Here is a 23,623-nt window from a genome sequence, read left to right as displayed (position 1 = left end):
TTAAGATTTTAAGATTTTAAGATTTTAAGATTTTAAGATTTTAAATTTTAAGATTTTAAGATTTTAAATTTTAAGATTTTAAGATTTTAAGATTTTAAGATTTTAAGATTTTTAGATTTTAAATTTTAAGATTTTAAGATTTTGAATTCTAAGATTTTAAGATTTTAAGATTTACAGATTTTCTGATTTTAAGATTTTAAGATTTTAAGATTTTAAGATTTTAAGATTTTAAGATTTTAAGATTTTAAGATTTTAAGATTTTAAGATTTTAAGATTTTAAGATTTTAAGATTTTAAGATTTTAAGATTTTAAGATTTTAAGATTTTAAGATTTTAAAATTTTAAGATTTAAGATTTTAAGATTTTAAGATTTTAGGATTTTAAGATTTTAAGATTTTAAGATTATCAGATTTTCAGATTTTCAGATTTTCAGATTTTTTAAGATTTTAAGATTTTAAAATTTTAAGATTTTAAGATTTTAAGATTTTAAGATTTTAAGATTTTAAGATTTTAAGATTTTAAGATTTTAAGATTTTAAGATTTTAAGATTTTAAGATTTTAAGATTTTAAGATTTTAAGATTTTAAGATTTTAAGATTTTAAGATTTTAAAATTTTAAGATTTTAAGATTTTAAGATTTTAAGATTTAAGGATTTTAAGATTTTAAAGATTTTAAGATTTTAAAGATTTTAAGATTTTAAGATTTTAAGATTTTAAGATTTTAAGATTTTAAGATTTTTTAAGATTTTGAATTTTAAGATTTTAAGATTTTAAGATTTTAAGATTTGAATTTTAAGATTTTAAGATTTTAAGATTTTAAGATTTTGAATTTTAAGATTTTAAGATTTTAAGATTTTAAGATTTTAAGATTTTAAGATTTTAAGATTTTAAGATTTTAAGATTTTAAGATTTTAAGATTTTAAGATTTTAAGATTTTAAGATTTTAAGATTTTAAGATTTTAAGATTTTAAGATTTTAAGATTTTAAGATTTTAAGATTTTTAAATTTTTAGATTTTAAGATTTTAAGACTTTAAGATTTCAAGGTTTTAAGATTTTAAGATTTTAAGATTTTAAGATTTTAAGATTTTAAGATTTTAAGATTTTAAGATTTTAAATTTGAATTTTAAGATTTACAATTTTTAGATTTTAAGATTTTAAGATTTTTAGATTTTAAGATTTTAAGATTTTAAGATTTTAAGATTTTAAGATTTTAGTATTTTTAGATTTTTTGATTTTTAGATCTTAAGATATTTAGATTTTTAGATTTTTAGATTTTTTGATTTTTTGATTTTTAGATTTTTAGATTTTTAGATTTTTGGATTTTTGGATTTTAGATTTTAGATTTTTGGATTTTTAGATTTTTAAATTTTTTGATTTTTTAGATTTTTAGATTTTTAGATTTTAAGATTTTTAGATTTTTAATTTTAAATTTCTAGATTTCTAGATTTTAAATTTTAGATTTTAGATTTTAAGATTTTTGGATTTTTAGATCTTTAGATTTTTAGATTTTTTGGTTTTAAGATTTTTGGATTTTTAAATTTTTTTGATTTTTAGATTTTTAGATTTTAAGATTTTAAGATTTTAAAATTTTTAGATTTTTATATTTTTCAATTTTTAGATTTCTAGATTTCTAGATTTTAAGATTTTTAGATTTTTAGATTTCGAGATCTTAAAATTTTTAGATTTTTAGATTTTTTTATTTTTTGATTTTTTGATTTTTTGATTTTTTGATTTTTTGATTTTTAGATTTTTAGATTTTTGGATTTTTAGTTTTTTAGATTTTTGGATTTTTAGATTTTTAGATTTTTAGATTTTTAGATTTCAAGATTTTTAGGTTTTTAGGTTTTTAGATTTTTAGATTTTTAGATTTTCAGATTTTCAGATTTTCAGATTTTCAGATTTTCAGATTTTAAGATTTTTAGATTTTTAGATTTTAAGATTTTTGATTTTTTAACTTTAAGATTTTTCAGATTTTTAGATTTTTGGATTTTTAGATTTTCGGATTTTTAAACTTTCAGATGTTTAATTTTTTGATTTTTAGATTTTTAAATTTTTATATTTCTAGATTTTCAGATTTTAAGATTTTAAATTTGCAGATTCCTAGATTTCTAGATTTTAAGATTTTTAGATTTTTAGATTTCGAGATCTTAAAATTTTTAGATTTTTGGATTTTTAGATTTTTAGATTTTTAGATTTTTAGATTCTAAGATTTTAAGATTTTAAGATTTTAAGATTTTAAGATTTTAAGATTTTAAGATTTTAAGATTTTAAGATTTTAAGATTTTAAGATTTTAAAATTTTAAGATTTTAAGATTTTAAGATTTTAAGATTTTAAGATTTTAAGATTTTAAGATTTTAAGATTTTAAGATAGATTTTTAGATTTTTAGATTTCTAGATTTTTAGATTTTTAGATTTTTAGATTTTCAGATTTTCAGATTTTCAGATTTTTAAATTCACATTTTAACAATTTTAAGAATTTTGAATGACTTTTAAGATCTTTTAACATTTAAGATTTTAAGATTTTAAGATCTTTAAGATTTTAAGATTTTAAGATCTTTAAGATTTTAAGATTTTAAGATTTTAAGATTTTAAGATTTTAAGATTTTAAGATTTTAAGATTTTAAGATTTTAAATTTTAAGATTTTAAGATTTTAAGATTTTAAGATTTTAATATTTGAAGATTTTAAGATTTTAAGATTTTAAGATTTTAAGATTTTAAGATTTTAAATTTTAAGATTTTAAGATTTTAAGATTTTAAGATTTCAATAATTTAAAGATTTTAAGATGTTAAGGTTTTTACGATTTTAAGATTTCAAGAATTCAATTCAAGAATTTAAAGATTTTAAGATTTTAAGATTTTAAGATTTTAAGATTTTAAGATTTTAAGATTTTAAGATTTTAAGATTTTAAGATTTTAAGATTTTAAGATTTTAAGATTTTAAGATTTTAAGATTTTAAGATTTTAAGATTTTAAGATTTTAAGATTTTAAGATTTTAAGATTTTAAGATTTTAAGATTTTAAGATTTTAAGATTTTAAGATTTTAAGATTTTAAGATTTTAAGATTTTAAGATTTTAAGATTTTAAGATTTTAAGATTTTAAGATTTTAAGATTTTAAGATTTTAAGATTTTAAGATTTTAAGATTTTAAGATTTTAAGATTTTAAGATTTTAAAGATTTTAAGATTTTAAGATTTTAAGATTTTAAGATTTTAAGATTTTAAGATTTTAAGATTTTAAGATTTTAAGATTTTAAGATTTTAAGATTTTAAGATTTTAAGATTTTAAGATTTTAAGATTTTAAGATTTTAAGATTTTAAGATTTTAAGATTTTAAGATTTTAAGATTTTAAGATTTTAAGATTTTAAGATTTTAAGATTTTAAGATTTTAAGATTTTAAGATTTTAAGATTTTAAGATTTTAAGATTTTAAGATTTTAAGATTTTAAGATTTTAAGATCTTAAGATTTTAAGATTTTAAGATTTTAAGATTTTAAGATTTTAAGATTTTAAGATTTTAAGATTTTAAGATTTTAAGATTTTAAGATTTTAAGATTTTAAGATTTTAAGATTTTAAGATTTTAAGATTTTAAGATTTTAAGATTTTAAGATTTTAAGATTTTAAGATTTTAAGATTTTAAGATTTTAAGATTTTAAGATTTTAAGATTTTAAGATTTCAAGATTTTAAGATTTTAAGATTTTAAGATTTTAAGAATTCAAGATTTTAAGATTTTAAGATTTTAAAATTTTAAGATTTTAAGATTTCAAGATTTTAAGATTTTAAGATTTTAGGATTTTAAGATTTTAAGATTTTAAGATTTTAAGATTTTAAGATTTTAAGATTTTAAGGTTTTAAGATTTTAAGATTTTAATATTTTAATATTTTAAGATTTTAAGATTTTTTTATCTTTAGATTTCCAGATTTTCAGATTTTTTTTTATTTTAAGATATTTAGATTTTTAGATTTTTAGATTTTGAGATTTTAAAATATTTTAATTTTTAAATTTTTAGGTTTTAAGATTTTAGTATTTTTAGATTTTTTGATTTTTAGATTTTTAGATTTTTAGATTTTTAATTTTTTTTTTAGATTCTTAGATTTTGAGAATTTCAGATTTTTAGATTTTAAATTTTTTAGATTCTTAGATTTTTAGATTTTTAAATTTTTAGATTTTCAGATTTTTAGATTTTTAGATTTTTAGATTTTTAGATTTTTAGATTTTTAGATTTTTTGATTTTTAGGTTTTTAGATTCTTTGATTTTTAGATTTTTAGATTTTTAGATTTTAAGATATTTAGATTTTTAGATTTTTAGATTTTTAATTTTTTGATTTTAGATTTTAGATTTTTAGATTTTTAGCTTTCTAGATTTTTAGATTTTTGATTTTTAAATTTTTGAATCTTTAAATTTTAGATTTAAGGATTTTAAGATTTTAAGGTTTTTAGATTTTTAGATTTTTAGATTTCTAAATTTTTAGATTTTGAAATTTTAGATTTTTAGATTTTAAGATTTTTGGATTTTAGATTTTTAGATTTTTAGATTTTTTGGTTTTAAGATTTTGGATTTTAAATTTTTTGATTTTAAGATTTTAAGATTTTAAGATTTTAAGATTTTAAGATTTTAAGATTTTTAGATTTTTATATTTTTCAATTTTCAGATTTCTAGATTTCTAGATTTTAAGATTTTTAGATTTTTAGATTTCGAGATCTTAAAATTTTTAGATTTTTAGATTTTTTTATTTTTTGATTTTTAGATTTTTAGATTTTTAGATTTTTAGATTTTTAGATTTTTGGATTTTTAGTTTTTTAGATTTTTGGATTTTTAGATTTTTAGATTTTTGGATTTTTAGATTTCGAGATTTTAAGATTTTTAGATTTTTAGATTTTTAGATTTTTAGATTTTTAGATTTTTAGATTTTTAGATTTTTAGATTTTTAGATTTTTAGATTTTTAGATTTTTAGATTTTTAGATTTTTAAATTTTAGATTTTTGGATTTTAGATTTTAATTTTAGATTTTTAAATTTTTAGATTTTCATATTTTTAGATTTTTAGATTTTTAGATTCTTAGAATTTTAGAATTTTAGATTTTAGGATTTTTAAATTTCCAGATTTTTAGATTTTTAGATTTTTAGATTTTTTGATTTTTAGATTTTTAGATTCTTAGATTTTTAGATTTTTAGATTTTTAGATTTTTAGATTTTCAGATTTTTAGATTTTTAGATTTTTAGATTTTTAGATTTTTAGATTTTTAGATTTTTAGATTTTTTGATTTTTAGATTTTTAGATTCTTTGATTTTTAGATTTTTAGATTTTTAGATATTTAGATTTTTAGATTTTTCGATTTTTAGATTTTTAGATTTTTAGATTTTTGGATTTTAAGATTTTAATATTTTAAGATTTTAAGATTTTAAGATTTTAAGATTTTAAGATTTTAAGATTTTAAGATTTTAAGATTTTAAGATTTTAAGATTTTAAGATTTTAAGATTTTAAGATTTTAAGATTTTAAGATTTTAAGATTTTAAGATTTTAAGATTTTAAGATTTTAAGATTTCAAGATTTTAAGATTTTAAGATTTTAAGATTTTAAGATTTTAAGATTTTAAGATTTTAAGATTTTAAGATTTTAAGATTTTAAGATTTTAAGATTTTAAGATTTTAAGATTTTAAGATTTTTAGATTTTTAGATTTTTAGATTTTTAGATTTTTAGATTTTTTAATTTTTTGATTTTTTGATTTTTGGCTCTTTGGCTTTTTAGATTTTTAGATTTTTAGATTTTTAGATTTTTAGATTTTTAGATTTTTAGATTTTTAGATTTTTAGATTTTTAGATTTTTAGATTCTTAGATTTTCAGATTTTTGATTTTTAGATTTTTAGATTTTTAGATTTTCAGATTTTTAGACTTTTAGATTTTTAGATTTTTAGATTTTTAGATTTTCAGATTTTTAGATTTTTAGATTTTTAGATTTTTAGATTTTCAGATTTTAAGATTTTAAGATTTTAAGATTTTAAGATTTTAAGATTTTAAGATTTTAAGATTTTAAGATTTTAAGATTTTAAGATTTTAAGATTTTAAGATTTTAAGATTTTAAGATTTTAAGATTTTAAGATCTTAAAATCTTAAGATTTTAAGATTTTAAGATTTTAAGATTTTAAGATTTTAAGATTTTAAGATTTTAAGATTTTAAGATTTTAAGATTTTAAGATTTTAAGATTTTAAGATTTTAAGATTTTAAGATTTTAAGATTTTAAGATTTTAAGATTTTAAGATTTTAAGATTTTAAGATTTTAAGATTTTAAGATTTTAAGATTTTAAGATTTTAAGATTTTAAGATTTTAAGATTTTAAGATTTTAAGATTTCAAGATTTTAAGATTTTAAGATTTTAAGATTTTAAGAATTCAAGATTTTAAGATTTTAAGATTTTAAAATTTTAAGATTTTAAGATTTCAAGATTTTAAGATTTTAAGATTTTAGGATTTTAAGATTTTAAGATTTTAAGATTTTAAGATTTTAAGATTTTAAGATTTTAAGGTTTTAAGATTTTAAGATTTTAATATTTTAATATTTTAAGATTTTAAGATTTTTTTATCTTTAGATTTCCAGATTTTCAGATTTTTTTTTATTTTAAGATATTTAGATTTTTAGATTTTTAGATTTTGAGATTTTAAAATATTTTAATTTTTAAATTTTTAGGTTTTAAGATTTTAGTATTTTTAGATTTTTTGATTTTTAGATTTTTAGATTTTTAGATTTTTAATTTTTTTTTTTAGATTCTTAGATTTTGAGAATTTCAGATTTTTAGATTTTAAATTTTTAGATTCTTAGATTTTAGATTTTTAAATTTTAGATTTTCAGATTTTTAGATTTTTAGATTTTTAGATTTTTAGATTTTTAGATTTTTTGATTTTTAGGTTTTTAGATTCTTTGATTTTTAGATTTTTAGATTTTTAGATTTTAAGATATTTAGATTTTTAGATTTTTAGATTTTTTGATTTTTTGATTTTTAGATTTTTAGATTTTTAGATTTTTGGATTTTTAGATTTTTAGATTTTTGGATTTTTAAATTTTTTGATTTTTAGATTTTTAGATTTTAAGATTTTAAGATTTTAAGATTTTTAGATTTTTAGATTTTTAGATTTCTAGATTTCTAGATTTTGAAATTTTTAGATTTTTAGATTTTAAGATTTTTGGATTTTTAGATTTTTAGATTTTTAGATTTTTTGGTTTTAAGATTTTTGGATTTTTAAATTTTTTTGATTTTTAGATTTTTAGATTTTAAGATTTTAAGATTTTAAGATTTTTAGATTTTTATATTTTTCAATTTTCAGATTTCTAGATTTCTAGATTTTAAGATTTTTAGATTTTTAGATTTCGAGATCTTAAAATTTTTAGATTTTTAGATTTTTTTATTTTTTGATTTTTAGATTTTTAGATTTTTAGATTTTTAGATTTTTAGATTTTTGGATTTTTAGTTTTTTAGATTTTTGGATTTTTAGATTTTTAGATTTTTGGATTTTTAGATTTCGAGATTTTAAGATTTTTAGATTTTTAGATTTTTAGATTTTTAGATTTTTAGATTTTTAGATTTTTAGATTTTTAGATTTTTAGATTTTTAGATTTTTAGATTTTTAGATTTTTAAATTTTTAGATTTTTGGATTTTTAGATTTTAAGATTTTTAGATTTTTAGATTTTTAGATTTTTAGATTTTTAGATTTTTAGATTTTTAGATTCTTAGATTTTTAGATTTTTAAATTTTTAGATTTTTAGATTTTCAGATTTTTAGATTTTTAGATTTTTAGATTTTTAGATTTTTAGATTTTTTGATTTTTAGATTTTTAGATTCTTAGATTTTTAGATTTTTAGATTTTTAGATTTTTAGATTTTCAGATTTTTAGATTTTTAGATTTTTAGATTTTTAGATTTTTAGATTTTTAGATTTTTAGATTTTTTGATTTTTAGATTTTTAGATTCTTTGATTTTTAGATTTTTAGATTTTTAGATATTTAGATTTTTAGATTTTTCGATTTTTAGATTTTTAGATTTTTAGATTTTTGGATTTTAAGATTTTAATATTTTAAGATTTTAAGATTTTAAGATTTTAAGATTTTAAGATTTTAAGATTTTAAGAATTTAAGATTTTAAGATTTTAAGATTTTAAGATTTTAAGATTTTAAGATTTTAAGATTTTAAGATTTTAAGATTTTAAGATTTTAAGATTTTAAGATTTTAAGATTTTAAGATTTCAAGATTTTAAGATTTTTAGATTTTAAGATTTTAAGATTTTAAGATTTTAAGATTTTGAGATTTTGAGATTTTAGGATTTTAAGATTTTAAGATTTTAAGATTTTAAGATTTTTAGATTTTAGATTTTAGATTTTAGATTTTAGATTTTAGATTTTAGATTTTAGATTTTTGATTTTTGATTTTTTGGTTTTTGATTTTTAGATTTTTAGATTTTTAGATTTTTAGATTTTTAGATTTTTGGATTTTTAGATTTTTAGATTTTTAGATTCTTAGATTTTTAGATTTTTAGATTTTTAGATTTTTAGATTTTCAGATTTTTAGATTTTTAGATTTTTAGATTTTTAGATTTTTAGATTTTTAGATTTTTAGATTCTTAGATTTTTAGATTTTTAGATTTTTAGATTTTTAGATTTTTAGATTTTTAGATTTTTAGATTTTTTGATTTTTAGATTTTTGGGTTTTTAAATTTTTAGATTTTTAGATTTTTAGATTTTAAAATTTGCAGATTCCTAGATTTCTAGATTTTAAGATTTTTAGATTTTTAGATTTCGAGATCTTAAAATTTTTAGATTTTTAGATTTTTAGATTCTTAAATTTTTAGATTTTTAGATTTTTAGATTTTTAGATTTTTAGATTTCCAGATTTTTAGATTTTCAGATTTTTAGATTTTTAGATTTTTGGATTTTTAGATTTTAAGAATTTTGTTTTTACATTTCTTAGATTTTTAGATTTTCAATTTTTTACATTTCTTAGATTTTTAGATTTTTAGATTTTTAAATTTTTAAATTTTTAAATTTTTAAATTTTTAGATTTTTAGATTTTTAGATTTTTAGATTTTTAGATTTTTAGATTTTTAGATTTTTAGATTTTTAGATTTTTAGATTTTTAGATTTTTTGATTTTAAGATTTTAAGATTTTAAGATTTTAAGATTTTAAGATTTTAAGATTTTAAGATTTTAAGATTTTAAGATTTTAAGATTTTAAGATTTTAAGATTTTAAGATTTTAAGATTTTAAGATTTTAAGATTTTAAGATTTTAAGATTTTAAGATTTTAAGATTTTAAGATTTTAAGATTTTAGATTTTTAGATTTTAGATTTTTAGATCTTTGGATTTTTATATTTTGATTTTTGATTTTTGATTTTTTGATTTTTTGATTTTTAGATTTTTAGATTTTTAGATTTTTAGATTTTTAGATTTTTAGATTTTTGGATTTTTAGATTTTTAGATTTTTAGATTCTTAGATTTTTAGATTTTTAGATTTTTAGATTTTTAGATTTTCAGATTTTTAGATTTTTAGATTTTTAGATTTTTAGATTTTTAGATTTTTAGATTCTTAGATTTTTAGATTTTTAGATTTTTAGATTTTTAGATTTTTATATTTTTAAATTTGCAGATTCCTAGATTTTTAGATTTTTAGATTTTTAGATTTTAAGATTTTAATTTTTGAATTTTAGATTTTAGATTTTCAGATTTTAGATTTTTCAGATTTTTAGATTTTTTAATTTTTAGATTTTTAAATTTTAGTTTTTAGATTTTTTGATTTTAGATTTTTAGATTCTTTGATTTTAGATTTTTAGATTTTTAGATTTTTAGATTTTTAGATTTTTAGATTTTTAGATTTTTAGATTTTTAGATTTTTGGATTTTTAGATTTTTAGATTTTAAGATTTTTAGATTTTAAGATTTTAAGATTTTAAGATTTTAAGATTTTAAGATTTTAAGATTTTAAGATTTTAAGATTTTAAGATTTTAAGATTTTAAGATTTTAAGATTTTAAGATTTTAAGATTTTAAGATTTTAAGATTTTAAGATTTTAAGATTTTAAGATTTTAAGATTTTAAGATTTTAAGATTTTAAGATTTTAAGATTTTAAGATTTTAAGATTTTAAGATTTTAAGATTTTAAGATTTTAAGATTTTAAGATTTTAAGATTTTAAGATTTTAAGATTTTAAGATTTTAAATTTTAAGATTTTAAGATTTTAAGATTTTAAGATTTTAAGATTTTAAGATTTTTAGATATTTAGATTTTTAGATTTTTAGATTTTTTGATTTTTTGATTTTTAGATTTTTTGATTTTTAGATTTTTAGATTTTTAGATTTTTAGATTTTTAGATTTTTAGATTTTTAGATTTTCAGATTTTTAGATTTTAGATTTTTAGATTCTTAGATTTTTAGATTTTTAGATTTTTAGATTTTTAGATTTTTAGAACTAAAGATTTTTAGATTTTTAGATTTTTAGATTTTTAGATTTTTAGATTCCAGATTTTTAGATTTTTAGATTTTTAGATTTTTAGATTTTTAGATTTTTAGATTTTTAGATTTTTAGATTTTTGGGTTTTTAAATTTTTAGATTTTTAGATTTTTAGATTTTAAAATTTGCAGATTCCTAGATTTCTAGATTTTAAGATTTTTAGATTTTTAGATTTCGAGATCTTAAAATTTTTAGATTTTTAGATTTTTAGATTCTTAGATTTTAAGATTTTAAGATTTTTAGATTTTTAGATTTTTAGATTTTTAGATTTTTAGATTTTTAGATTTTTAGATTTTTAGATTTTTAGATTTCAGATTTATGGATTTTCAGATTTTTAGATTTTTAGATTACTTGATTTTAGGCTTTTAGACTTTAAGATTTTTAAATTTTTAAATTTTTTGATTTTTAGATTTTTAGATTCTTAAATTTTTAGATTTTTAAATTTTTAGATTTTTAGATTTTTAGATTTTTAGATTTTGAGATTTTTAGATTTTTAGATTTTTAGATTTTTAGATTTTTAGATTTTTAGATTTTTAGATTTTTAGATTTTTAGATTTTTAGATTTTTAGATTTTTAGATTTTTAGATTTTTAGATTTTTAGATTTTTAGATTTTTGGATTTTAAGATTTTAAGATTTTAAGATTTTAAGATTTTAAGATTTTAAGATTTTAAGATTTTAAGATTTTAAGATTTTAAGATTTTAAGATTTTAAGATTTTAAGATTTTAAGATTTTAAGATTTTAAGATTTTAAGATTTTAAGATTTTAAGATTTTAAGATTTTAAGATTTTAAGATTTTAAGATTTTAAGATTTTAAGATTTTAAGATTTTAAGATTTTAAGATTTTAAGATTTTAAGATTTTAAGATTTTAAGATTTTAAGATTTTAGATTTTAGATTTTAGATTTTAGATTTTAGATTTTAGATTTTAGATTTTAGATTTTAGATTTTAGATTTTAGATTTTAGATTTTTAGATTTTTAGATTTTTAGATTTTTAGATTTTTAGATTTTTGGATTTTTAGATTTTTAAATTTTTTGATTTTTAGATTTTTAGATTTTTAGATTTTAAGATTTTTAGATTTTTAGATTTTTAAATTTCTAGATTTCTAGATTTTAAAATTTTTAGATTTTTAGATTTTTAGATTTTTAGATTTTTGGATTTTTAGATTTTTAGATTTTTAGATTTTTAGATTTTTATTTTTAAGATTTTTGGATTTTTAAATTTTTAGATTTTTAGATTTTTAGATTTTTGGTTTTTAAGATTTTAAGATTTTAAGATTTTCAGATTTTTAGATTTTTATATTTTTCAATTTTCAGATTTCTAGATTTCTAGATTTTAAGATTTTTAGATTTCGAGATCTTAAAATTTTTAGATTTTTAGATTTTTGGATTTTTAGTTTTTTAGATTTTTGGATTTTAAGATTTTTAGATTTTTAGATTTTCAGATTTTTAGATTTTTAGATTTTTAGATTTTTAGATTTTTAGATTTTTAGATTTTTAAATTTTTAGATTCTTAGATTTTAGATTTTTAGATAAAATTTTTAGATTTTTAGATAAAATTTTTAGATTTTCAGATTTTTAGATTTTTAGATTTTTAGATTTTTAGATTTTTAGATTTTTAGATTTTTAGATTTTTAGATTTTTAGATTTTTAGATTTTTAGATTTTTAGATTTTTAGATTTTTAGATTTTTTTATTTTTAGATTTTTGGGTTTTTAAATTTTTAGATTTTTGGATTTTTAGATTTTTATATTTTTAAATTTGCAGATTCCTAGATTTCTAGATTTTAAGATTTTTAGATTTTTAGATTTCGAGATCTTAAAATTTTTAGATTTTTGGATTTTTAGATTTTTAGATAGGGCGTGTGGCCCTCCTTAGCCGTGCGGTAAGACGCGCGGCTACAAAGCAAGATCATGCTGAGGGTTTCTGGGTTCGATTCCCGTTGCCGGTCTAGGCAATTTTCGGATTGGAAATTGTCTCGACTTCCCTGGGCATAAAAGTATCATCGTGCTAGCCTCATGATCTACGAATGCAAAAATGGTAACTTGGCTTAGAAACCTCGCAGTTAATAACTGTGGAAGTGCTTAATGAACACTAAGCTGCGAGGCGGCTCTTTCCCAGTGTGGGGATGTAATGCCAAGAAGAAGAAGAAGAAGATAGGGGGAATGACGGCTTTGGCAGGTTTTGTTCTATTATTGGCAGGGGTTTTTTTTTATGACTGACTAAGCATTCTTTGCATATCAAAGAATATTGTGGCCAAATTTAATAAAATTTGGTCGACAAAAACCCCCTGCCAATAATAGAACAAAACCTGCCAAAGCCGTCTTTCCCCCTATTTAGATTTTTAGATTTTAAGATTTTTAGAATTTTAGGTTTTTAGATTTATATATAATAAGAATAATAAGAAATTGTCAAAAAATAAATCAGGGTATAAGCAATTAATAAACATAGAATTCCCCTTATCATTCAAAAATAACATGAACTTAAAGTATTTCTTATGGATTTTTTTTTTGCTGCCACGGGTGGATAATATTTTATTTACCTCATATTTTGTTGAAGGAAAACCTTTAGAAATGGTAAATTTTGCTCCAGATTACAGTGTGATTACAATTTGGGTCTCAGATCAACCAGCAACCAATTGAACTACGCCAATGTGCTTAGATCCATATAAGATGCAAATTTTGCCGGTACGAAATTATTTCTATCACTAAGGAAGTAATAGCATCGGTGTTCTATTCCTACTAAAACAAATTGAAATTCTACCGATTCTTGCCCTGCATGACCTGAACAGCTCATCTTTATCGATGGTACAGCGGTACATTTGAATAGGGCTGGCTCTTGGTCATGAGAGAGACCATTTCTGTAGATGTAGTTGATTTCACCTGGAGGAGTGAATGCAACATGATGTAATTGTCATTGCTGTATGAAGAGAATCTCAACCCTTATATTCTGAACATGGGTGATTCCTGTTCTGAAACGCAATAATGCAAGCATTAGTATTTTGGGAGTGTGCTATCGGGTAATGAGTGCGTATCGCTTTTAACTATTGTAATATACGATATTAATACAAAATAGAGCATGAGAATATAAAGTATGTTACGTATTAGACTTAAGGCTTAGGCTTAAGATTCGTTGTGTTCTTGATATGATATGGAAATCAATATACCGTGTTGGTAATGTTGTGGCTCAGAAAATCTCAACATACTTCGAGTATGATTCAACGCGCATGAAGTAACTAGCATTTGCAGAACCTATGCGTAAGAGAAATGTTCATTATTGCTCGGGAACGATTTGCAGCACGATTGCGTTGTTATACCGAGCAGTAAAATCTAATATTGAAAACTATAACTCATGCTCCAGTAACGAAATGCTGCCTCGTTGCTGATGGCGATACTGCTGCTTCTGCTACTACTATGACGAGATACGATGCCGATCCATACGAGACGCGTTAGAGCTAGACGAGCTGGTCATAAGTTCCATCACCATCTCATGCGATATCGGATGCTGCGTTATGCTGGCTGAAACATTCCGCGACTCTAGCGGACGAGCGAGGGTGGGGTGGTTTGCTGGGCTATGCCGCTGTATGGCACGTTAAATTATATTGAGACGCGCTTCCAATATAGCCGGAACCAGCAGGAGTGCAGAAAATTCCTACACCGGAACTGATATGAGATTCGGTGGGTTAGTATCAGTTTTTACGATCACAGGAATTGTCTTATGGCATGACTTCCTGGGGACTGAGCATTCATAAGCGCAGAATCCGCAGTCACCGCGAGAATATTAGAATTTTTGTGCATGGATAAATTTAATATTCCGAAGGAGGATTTGCTACACGTATGAGCCTGGCGATTATGAAAAATATATTAAATTTTTTTAACCATATTCACTAGCTCAAGAACGATAAAAACGTTTGGGTGCGGGGTAATGCCTCGAAAAACCCAATCTAACGAAATTAAATTCCGGAATCGTTTGTTTGGCACCTTTTGAATGGAATACGTGAGGGTTGGAATGGATAAGTGGACACCCTTTTAACAAGATACAAAATTCCTATACACGGTGTTAAAACAAAAACCACCGTTATTAATGCCTTCAAGTAGGAACATTTATTCAGGAAATTTGATAATAAATAAATGGATTCAGAATAATCATTTCTTCATACACTGTGAACTATGAAGATATTTGAACACACCTCAGAGAGTCGATAAAATATGTAAAAAAAAAAACTTCTTGTACAAAATTGAACCTAGCCAAGTAATAAAATAACTTCATCGAGTGGGCCAATTACCTTGTGAGCTCTGATGTATTATCTGTAAAAAAATGAGAAAAGCAATTGTTAATGAAGAAATGACAAAAATTAGATAAAAGATAGATACACAGATAAAAATATTTTGTGATTTAAAATGTATGTTAATGCACATTTTTGGAGCATTCAAGTAAACACAAAGTTCAATCGATCTTACTGTTCTTTTAAATCGAAATAAATGTAAACTGTTATTGTTTGTAAAATTTAGTCAAATTTAATTGAACGTCAAATGTTTGTTCCTTTGTTGGGATAAGCTGCAATGTTACATGTCGATGAACTTCTAAAACTATTTGCTGTGTAGATATTCTTGAATAGCATAGTGGAAGCTGAACACTGTTGAATTCCAGGAAGAAACCTTATCGGTGTTACAAACAAACGCAGGTGTCGGTCGATCAGCGGTTATTAAAATATTTTTAAAACGACCTTATGTTAGTGTTTTTGTATTTTGTATTATGTATGCATTTTATGTAATTTAACATTAGTTTTTTTCTCGTTAGTTTCATGTTTGGATGCCTTCACCTAATTGCACATGAATGCGAAAATTTCACCACCCGCCTTCGTGCAACTTTTGGAATTTCAAAGCTTACTAGCTTTCAAACATAATTACAAACATATTTAAACTATTTTCTATGGTGGCAGGATAAACGTCGTTCCGATTTTTCGTGGCACTGTCTATATCACGTCAATTATTCTCTGCAGTTCAACTAGTTTTACAAATAGGACAATAGCACGCTATAAACTCTAGACCAATCGGATTATGTATACATATAGAAGTCTGTGTTAGAATACAATTTTCTACTCCGTTGGAACCACCAGTCTCTCTCGCCAAATAGTTCGCGTGTGCAATCGCTAACGCCTTACGTCCGCGTTCACGCGCGGTGTACTACGAGGAACACCATTCCACCGCATTGATGCGTTCTCCTTTCTTGGTACTAACGTCTGCAGCCCAGATTGCCATATAAACCTAATGTCATTGCTCCAGTGCTTTCAACAACAATCCGTCCACGCCAACATACCTGAGGTTTATGGTTTTAACCTCTGCGCTTTTTACTTCTCCGAACCGGCGAGAGTGGGTGACTGACATGGTACGGAACATAAACACCTGCCTCGGATTTCCACCAGAGCCAGCAGCAACCCCAAACACACATAAGCACACTCCGAGCATTTCATTCATTTCCCGGGCATGACGTATGTGCTGTGTGTGCGGTAGCGAGCATGTTATGACATTGAAATGTGGATCGATTTTTGTTTTGAATCGCTTAGAACGGGGTTCTGCACGCAAGCTCACACTTGGAGCACGGATTACGGCCAGCGTCGATGGCAGAGTGCTCGGGCTTTTCTTTCGCCAAGATGAAGGCGGTGGTGCATGCGAGAAGGATTGGAAATAGGGTTCCTGAAGCGAACAAAAATCTAATCATTTGACGATTGGTAATTGACGTAACTTCATCAAAATAAAAAAGTAAGGAAAACAGCATGTTAATAAACAACGATGAATAACTTCACAAATCTAAAATTGAAAAGTATATTTACTTAGTTCCTAGGATTTCTTGAAAACATCAAATAATTTCCATACACCCTATTACATTTGAGAGCATAATGGACTGTTAGTCGCAAGCTTCAAATCTGGTGGAGTGGAGGCAAAAGAGGGCGGAGAAGCGGATGTGTGCTGCTGCATGTATGTACTTGGTAGTAAAAATTAGTGCTCATGATTTTCCGACAAGCGATTTTTTACGGATGATTTCCACGAACGAACACAAAACATGTTTGCGCCACATTCATATGAAGCGATAAACGAAAAGATATCTCTTCTTAGCAAGCTCATCGAATCATCGTTGGTGAATGCCCGCCGAATCCTCAACATTTGGCGCGAATATATTTGCGTGAGTACCTCTTTTTCAGTAGACAGAGAGGTGGAATATGCCTCAACAAATCATTAGCCCGATGCACACTTATGTCGTTTTCGGTTTAAAACCTGGGTCAGGTCCGACACCGACTCTGAATAACCGAACGAAAAACGAATCGGGATCGAGTCAGTATGATGGTATTAGTGAGAACTCAATCCCTATCATCTGTTTTGTTTTCAATTCGCATTTTTATCAGCTGGCAGAAACAGACATATTTTATCTTTTGAGTTTTGTTATTAGTGTTATTTCTTTCTTGTTTTATGAATTATGGGGGAAATCAGACGTTTCTTCTGTTAATTGTTTAATGACTAAAATGACTATTATTTCATCAATAAATTAATGTGATTAGGAGCTTGTGATGAATGACGACGGGAATGTGGATTGCCGTGAAAGAATTTATGCCAATCCGTGTTTCCCAGAGGGGGGTCAACGGATTTTTTTTCATATGGAGTTTGGCAAGTATGACAGTACCCTCTTTTTTGGCGCATAAATTTATACTCCAATGTCAAAATGCTCATATACTATTATAAATTGTGGTGGTATTTGTAAAAATTTGTATTGTTTACCGTTTTTACAAGAGAGAGTGGTGTCGAAAGCACATATTAAATTAAAGATCGCAACGAACAAAAATACACCAAATCCGTAAATATGTAGTGTTTTCACTTTATTCCTTACGCGAAATATGCAGATAAATAATTATGTTGGTAGAAGAAACTGTGTGCTGAGCAGAAACAGTTGTTTCTTGCATTATCCAAACTTCGTGCGTTTCAGAACATTCTCACTCACTGCAGTGTTTATTTTTCATAGACTACGGCTTGGTGTTAGTGCCGTCGGCATTCGCTCGATTGGTGGCAACAAAAATTTAACAGCTTAGCACCCGCCTGGTGTTTCCCGATAAACTGTTGTGCTTATTCTATATGGCTTTTTGGGTAACAGTGACTGTGTTACAGTAAACAGAACAGAACAAGAAAATATGGAAACACTTTGTAAAAAATCCAATACAACATTTATTGAGATTTGGGGCCTTTTATTTTAAAACAAAGAATCAAATCGTACAAGAGTTGAACAGCATTATTTTTTGCTATTTGCATTTTTTTTGCTATTTTTCTCCCAAGAAGAGGGGACCCTTTAGAATAAATTGTGATTTCGTCAAAACTGCAAAAACCAAATATACAAGAGAGGAAAATAATTTTTCACTACATAATCTTAACAGGAGATTCAACATAATCAATATCAATGGGATAAAATATGTCTTTATCGGTTTTTTAACGAATTACAACTAAAAACCTTTCTTCCACTGAAAAATTATGCTCAATTCGTATAAAAACTGTTCCTGAATAAACATTTGAATTTATTTATAAATAATCATTTATAAATAAATACAATAAATTTACTGATGGCAATATAGTTGCCAAAGTCTTATAAATGGTTAATGCCAGGGTTAATACATTATGTTTATATTCTTCAAATCCGTAACCTTGAACAAATTATGCACAGACTGCAATAATGAATAAAATATGGTATGAACATTTTGGTATAAATAACTTCATAGCGGCAGATACTCTGGTACGCTATTTTCCCATTGATAGAGCAATTATACCTAAAGCATATGTTCGAATACACAACGTAATAGTGAATAAATAGCAGCTACCTTCTCGTCACTGCATATTATAAATCACATTTTCAACCAAATTTTCAACTCTTATTTCCTTATTAGTGTGAAAGTGAAATAGAGATGCGAATCAGCGAAAAATATGTCGATATCTGAATCAGATTCACCATCAGAGCAACTTGAAAACACCACAAAATTAAAATAATCCATTTTTGCGTGGAAGAGCAATAAAACTAATAAATTTAACAAATGAAACAAACAAAATCAAATACCCATCCGTGTCTTCTACGTTTTCATTTTCCTTTAGCGTAAACATAAACACCAGTTTGACAGTTTATGTTTGAATGTATTGGTGAACCTAGGTTGGATCTCGATAAATCGGCAGAGCGAACCTCATTCATTTTGGGTCGGATCTGGTGCGGATCGCGATCCAACCTGAACGAATAACCGAACGTTTTGACAGCTGTTAGAGCGGATCCGGTGCAGAACTAGGTTCGACCCAGCAATAACCGAAAACGACATTAAATACTACAATTATTATTTGACATGTGATTATAAAAAAGCAAAAAATGAGATTTCGATTGATTGTTTTTGGCACGATCTAAATATGTATTACTCTGTTCCTACTAGTACGCGTTCGTTTTTTTGTTTTTGAATGTCAGCTGAAAACTGAATAGTTGTTATCCGTAGTAGAAATAGTGAAAAAATGAAAAAAATTTGCCCCGCTGGGTTGTTAATAGTGCCTAAAAGATAGACTGACCAAATCATTTCGGTGTAAAAACGGGACAAAATCTTGTACAAAATGCATGAACTGTGAAAATTTCAAAATGTAGGGGTTAATTTTCATTTTCCGTGAAAGAAATTAGAAATATTTAAGTGAATCATTCACCACCACAACCTTCTATTGTATTAAGTTGGTTGTGGAAAAATAGTAAACTGCAACTATTTCATTCTTCAAAGGGACGAAAGAACAGAAAATTACGCATCCTTTATTATTTAAACAAAATTGTGGAATTGTGAAATTTCATTTTAATCTACTCTTAGACATCCATTACGGATTTTATTATTGACTAATATTGACAAACAATAGTCAAAGTAACCTACCTAAGGCCGGTTTTGGGCATTAAAAGGCTTCGAAAAAACTGTTTTAGGAAAAAATGTCAGAAGACAAATGCGAAAAGAGCAATAAGGTGGGATTATAGATTTCCTGTGTCAAATCCCATGAATATAAGTGGAAAAATAATCGGCGGATAAGAATAACAAGAATTTCACCAAGGAAAGAACATTAATAAAATGTAATTTTATTTATTTCCAAGAATATGGTTGGAGCATGAGAATAAATGTGAAATATAAACAATTCACAGTCCTTTTTGATCGAAATTGATTTAAATGACGCCAAAAGTAGCCTCACACCACGGGAATCTTGTCCTTTGATTTTGTTCTCAAGTGATCCCAAAAAAGCGGGTCACATGTAAAAGTGGAAAACATAAAATCTCACATTTGTTATGGGTTTCTTCCTCTTTCTTTGTTGAGAGATGAGCCAGCCGAGGCTACAAATCTCTCTTAAAGACACAGAAAGAATACTTTCTATTTATTTAATTTTAGATTCCTGCCTAAAATTTTGAATTTGTTCGAATAATATTTTGGAGATCTTTGGAAAAATCAATAAAAAAACGGGAGAAATTGAGAATTTTTCGATTGTACGACAATTCCCCGAAAACCAATTCCCCGAATGCAATTTTCCCGAATGCAATTTCCCCGAATGTAACAATTCCCCGAATGCAATTTCCCCGAATGTAACAATTACCCGAATGTAACATTTCCCCGAATGTAACAAATCCCCGAAAATAAAGTAGTTTTTGCAAACACATAGGGGAACGGTTCGCCACTTCATCTCATAGCTCCTATTTCCATCCCATCAAAAACAAAGTAATGGAAAGGAATTGGGTATGTTTATTATTTTTGTGATTTATTTCAGCAGTGAGCACGCATGTTGACAACAGGAAGCGACGCATTTGATGCCGTATTTCTTTGTTTAGCGATGAGATGGATATATGTACAGTGAGATTGAGATCGAAACAGTTCCCCTAATTGTCATCGACTATTGGCGCCCGAACAGAGCAGCGTTCAAAGATTTGTTGCAGAGTGTCTCTTTGGAGATGCCGAACATGACAAAATCTTTCGATAGTATTGTATGCCCTTGATCTTCCTTACTGTTAAATTATATATCTTATTGTTAAATTATTAAGATTTTTTTTTCTAAAATAGTTGAACATAAGCTGAATTTATTTGGTGGAGCTGAATCGCGAAATTCCGTTTGAAAGCATCATGGTAAAAATTCGAGAAATCAAAATTCTGTCCTATGTAAGGTCTATCTCTTCTTAAGAAGTTACTGTAATCGTGGTATAAGCCCGGAATAAGGCAACGGTGAATGTGATCCCTTATTTAAAAGTAGTACATCCACTCGGAATAACGCAATGGATTAATTTGATCTCTACTTTGAAGGTGTTTTCCAGGTGTTTTTCCAGAATAATGAAGGAGTGAATGTTATTCCTTCTTAAAAAATCTGTATCTACCTGGTATATGGAAACGGTAGATGTGATCAATTCATTAAAGATAGGCGTTAGCTCGAAATAAGCCAAAGTGGAATGAAATTACCTTTTCAGAAGTAGGAATTTGCCTGCAATAAGGTTATGATAAATGTAGTCTCTTCCTTTGATGTAGACGAGTTTGGCAGGAATAGATATAACATATGAGATAGCATATAGCAATTCATATCAATAATACAGTCGCCTCTCCACATCTCGATATTGAAGGAACCATCGAGATAGGGAGAGATCGAGGAATGGAAGGAAAATTGAAATGGGTACTAGATCCCAAAAAGCTCGTTGCTATGAAAAACGACAACAAAACAAATGCGTTTCCTGTTGTTGATGTGTTTGTTATTGTCCGAAGACGGTCTAGTAGCCCAAAAATCTGACCATATCGACATCAGGAGAGTGAATCCTGAACAAAATATGATCAGAACCCATCGAGATAGAGAGATATCGAGATAGGGAGGTTGTCGAGATGTAGAAAGCCCAAATGAATGTAGATTGAAGGGACTGAGGAAACCATCGACATAGGGAGAGATATCGAGATATAGAACATCGAGATGTGGAGAGTCGATTGTATAAACCGAAAAAAAATGACGTTTTCATTCAAAGAAGGCAATATCTCCTCCATTGTCCTTATACTGCGTAGACGCGATCATTTAAGGAAGGCATTATCTCTTTCCTTCGCTTTACTCCAGGCAAACGTGTTCAATTGAAGAAGGGTCCATCAACCCTCTTTGTCTTATATCGGGCAAACGTGTTCATTTTAAGAAGGCATTACAACTCGTCTTCCCCTAACACCGGGCGAAGCGATTATAAAAAAAACATTATCCCTTTCCTTCGCCTTATACCGGAAGACGCATTAATTTTCTTCCTTTATCTTTATCCTTCTTCCTTATTTTTCCATTCTCGCTTCCTACATCTCACTTCGTATTTCGCCCTTTCTCGCTCCTCACATAACACTTCTTGCATCATATTTTTCACTTTTACTTCTTACTATGTACTTAATTCTCATTTCTTACTTTTCACTTCTCACTTCTCATGTCTCACTTCCACTTCCTACTACTCACTACTCACTTCTCACTCCTCACTTCTCACTTCTCACTTATCACACCTCACTTTTCACTTCTCACTTTTCACTTCTCATTTCTCACTTCTCATTACGCTCTTCTCACTTCTCACGTCTCACTTTTCACTACTCACTACTCATTTCTCACTTCTTACTTCTCACTCGGCCTAATGACGGTTTGGCATAATTGTCTTCGGCCCAATGTCCCAGCATCTTTTTTTTTTTACAATTTTTAAGCGAGTTGTCCCGCGACCCTCACTTTTGTTGAAACTCAAAATTATGTCAAAAGCCAATTATGCGACTTTATGTTAAACGACGTAGATTCCTTTTTCAGTTTTAGTTTTATCTGCACTGTGGAAACAATTCGGGGAAATGTTACATTCGGGGAAATGTTGCATTAGGGGAATTGTTACATTCGGGGAAATGTTACGTTCGGGGAGTTGTTATTCGGGGAAATTTCATTCGGGGAAAATGCATTCGGGGAATTGTCGTACAATCGGATTTTTCAGATTACGACGGGACGGCAGAATAAGGTCTAAAAAAACGGGACTGTTCCGTTAAATACAGTACGTACCCGAGCAGGAGCAACGACCTTTATAACAGAAATTGGTATGAACTAGCCTCGAATAAGAGGTAAAATACCAAACAATAATACCAAAAATTTATATGCAAAATACTCTAGCATTAAAATGCTAAGGTATTTCAATACCAAACGCATAACAAATTATTATTCGTTTGGTATTGAAATACCCAAGCAAGACATAACTAAAATATTTTGCATATTAATTTTTGGTATTATTTTTTTGGTATTTTACCTCATATGGAAGGCTAGTTCATGACAGAGTATGGTATCAATAACCGAATAAGGTATTATTGAGGTAATTTCTCCTGCTCGGGTATGGTCAGCCTACTAAACGAAAGCAGTACACACTAAGTTTTTGTTTCTCGAGCTCGGCAAAATCGGGCACCGCTGTAGCTCAGTAAATTTCAGAACTGAACTTCGGCAGAAAATTTTGTTTATTACTGATTTTCGGCAAAATATTTACCGTCTCTCGGCAAATGGAACGTCACTTTTTCTGAGATCTCGGTAAAAATCGTGTTTGCTGAAACTCGGCGGTGCCCACCTCGGGAAAATAAAAATAAAATGCTGAGATCTCGGCGAAATTTTTTAAGTGTGTACAGATTAGGCTATTTACCTTGAGCTTGCGCTTGATTGACTGCTCGTAGTTACTACTCCATTATGACCAGATCAGCTGTTCTTGCACAGGGAACCAACAGATGTTTGCTTGGGACTAGCACACATCTTCAATGTACAAGTACTGGTGATCTCATTTGTTAGGTCATACTGGCGCCTGCCACGTCAGAATGCAAGTCAATGTAGGGAAGGGGGAGGAAATGATGATGCAATAACTCGTCCACTGCAAGCCGAATATACCTCTGCACTTGCCACGAGTTCATGCGGAATTTGTTGGAATTTCTGGGTTAGGTTGGAGAGGCAGAGGTCCGTCTTGGTTAACGAGCTGCCAATGTGATAGATAGGAGAAGGTAACTGATGGAATTTCTATTTGGATGTAGGAAACGAGCTCTATAGTTCATTTCCAATTCTAGCAGATTACTGTTAGAATACTCAAGTTGAAGATATAGGAATA

The 23,623-nt window shown here is 25.0% G+C and overlaps 1 long non-coding RNA gene across 1 annotated transcript in view; it reads right to left on the bottom strand.

Moving 5' to 3' along the window:
• Window positions 1-12,803: 12,803 nt before the first annotated feature.
• Window positions 12,804-23,623, bottom strand: part of LOC134208364 (uncharacterized) — a 363,599-nt gene continuing 352,779 nt past the window's right edge. Inside the window, exon 3 of the long non-coding RNA XR_009978635.1 lies at window positions 12,804-14,799. This is a non-coding gene — a long non-coding RNA (uncharacterized LOC134208364). The remainder of the gene's footprint in view (window positions 14,800-23,623) is intronic.

The sequence above is a fragment of the Armigeres subalbatus genome, chromosome 1, assembly GCF_024139115.2.
Source record: "Armigeres subalbatus isolate Guangzhou_Male chromosome 1, GZ_Asu_2, whole genome shotgun sequence".
Lineage (NCBI taxonomy): Eukaryota > Metazoa > Arthropoda > Insecta > Diptera > Culicidae > Armigeres > Armigeres subalbatus.
The sequence above is the reverse complement of the archived record's forward strand: the minus strand, read 5'-3'. Positions and strand labels throughout refer to the sequence as shown.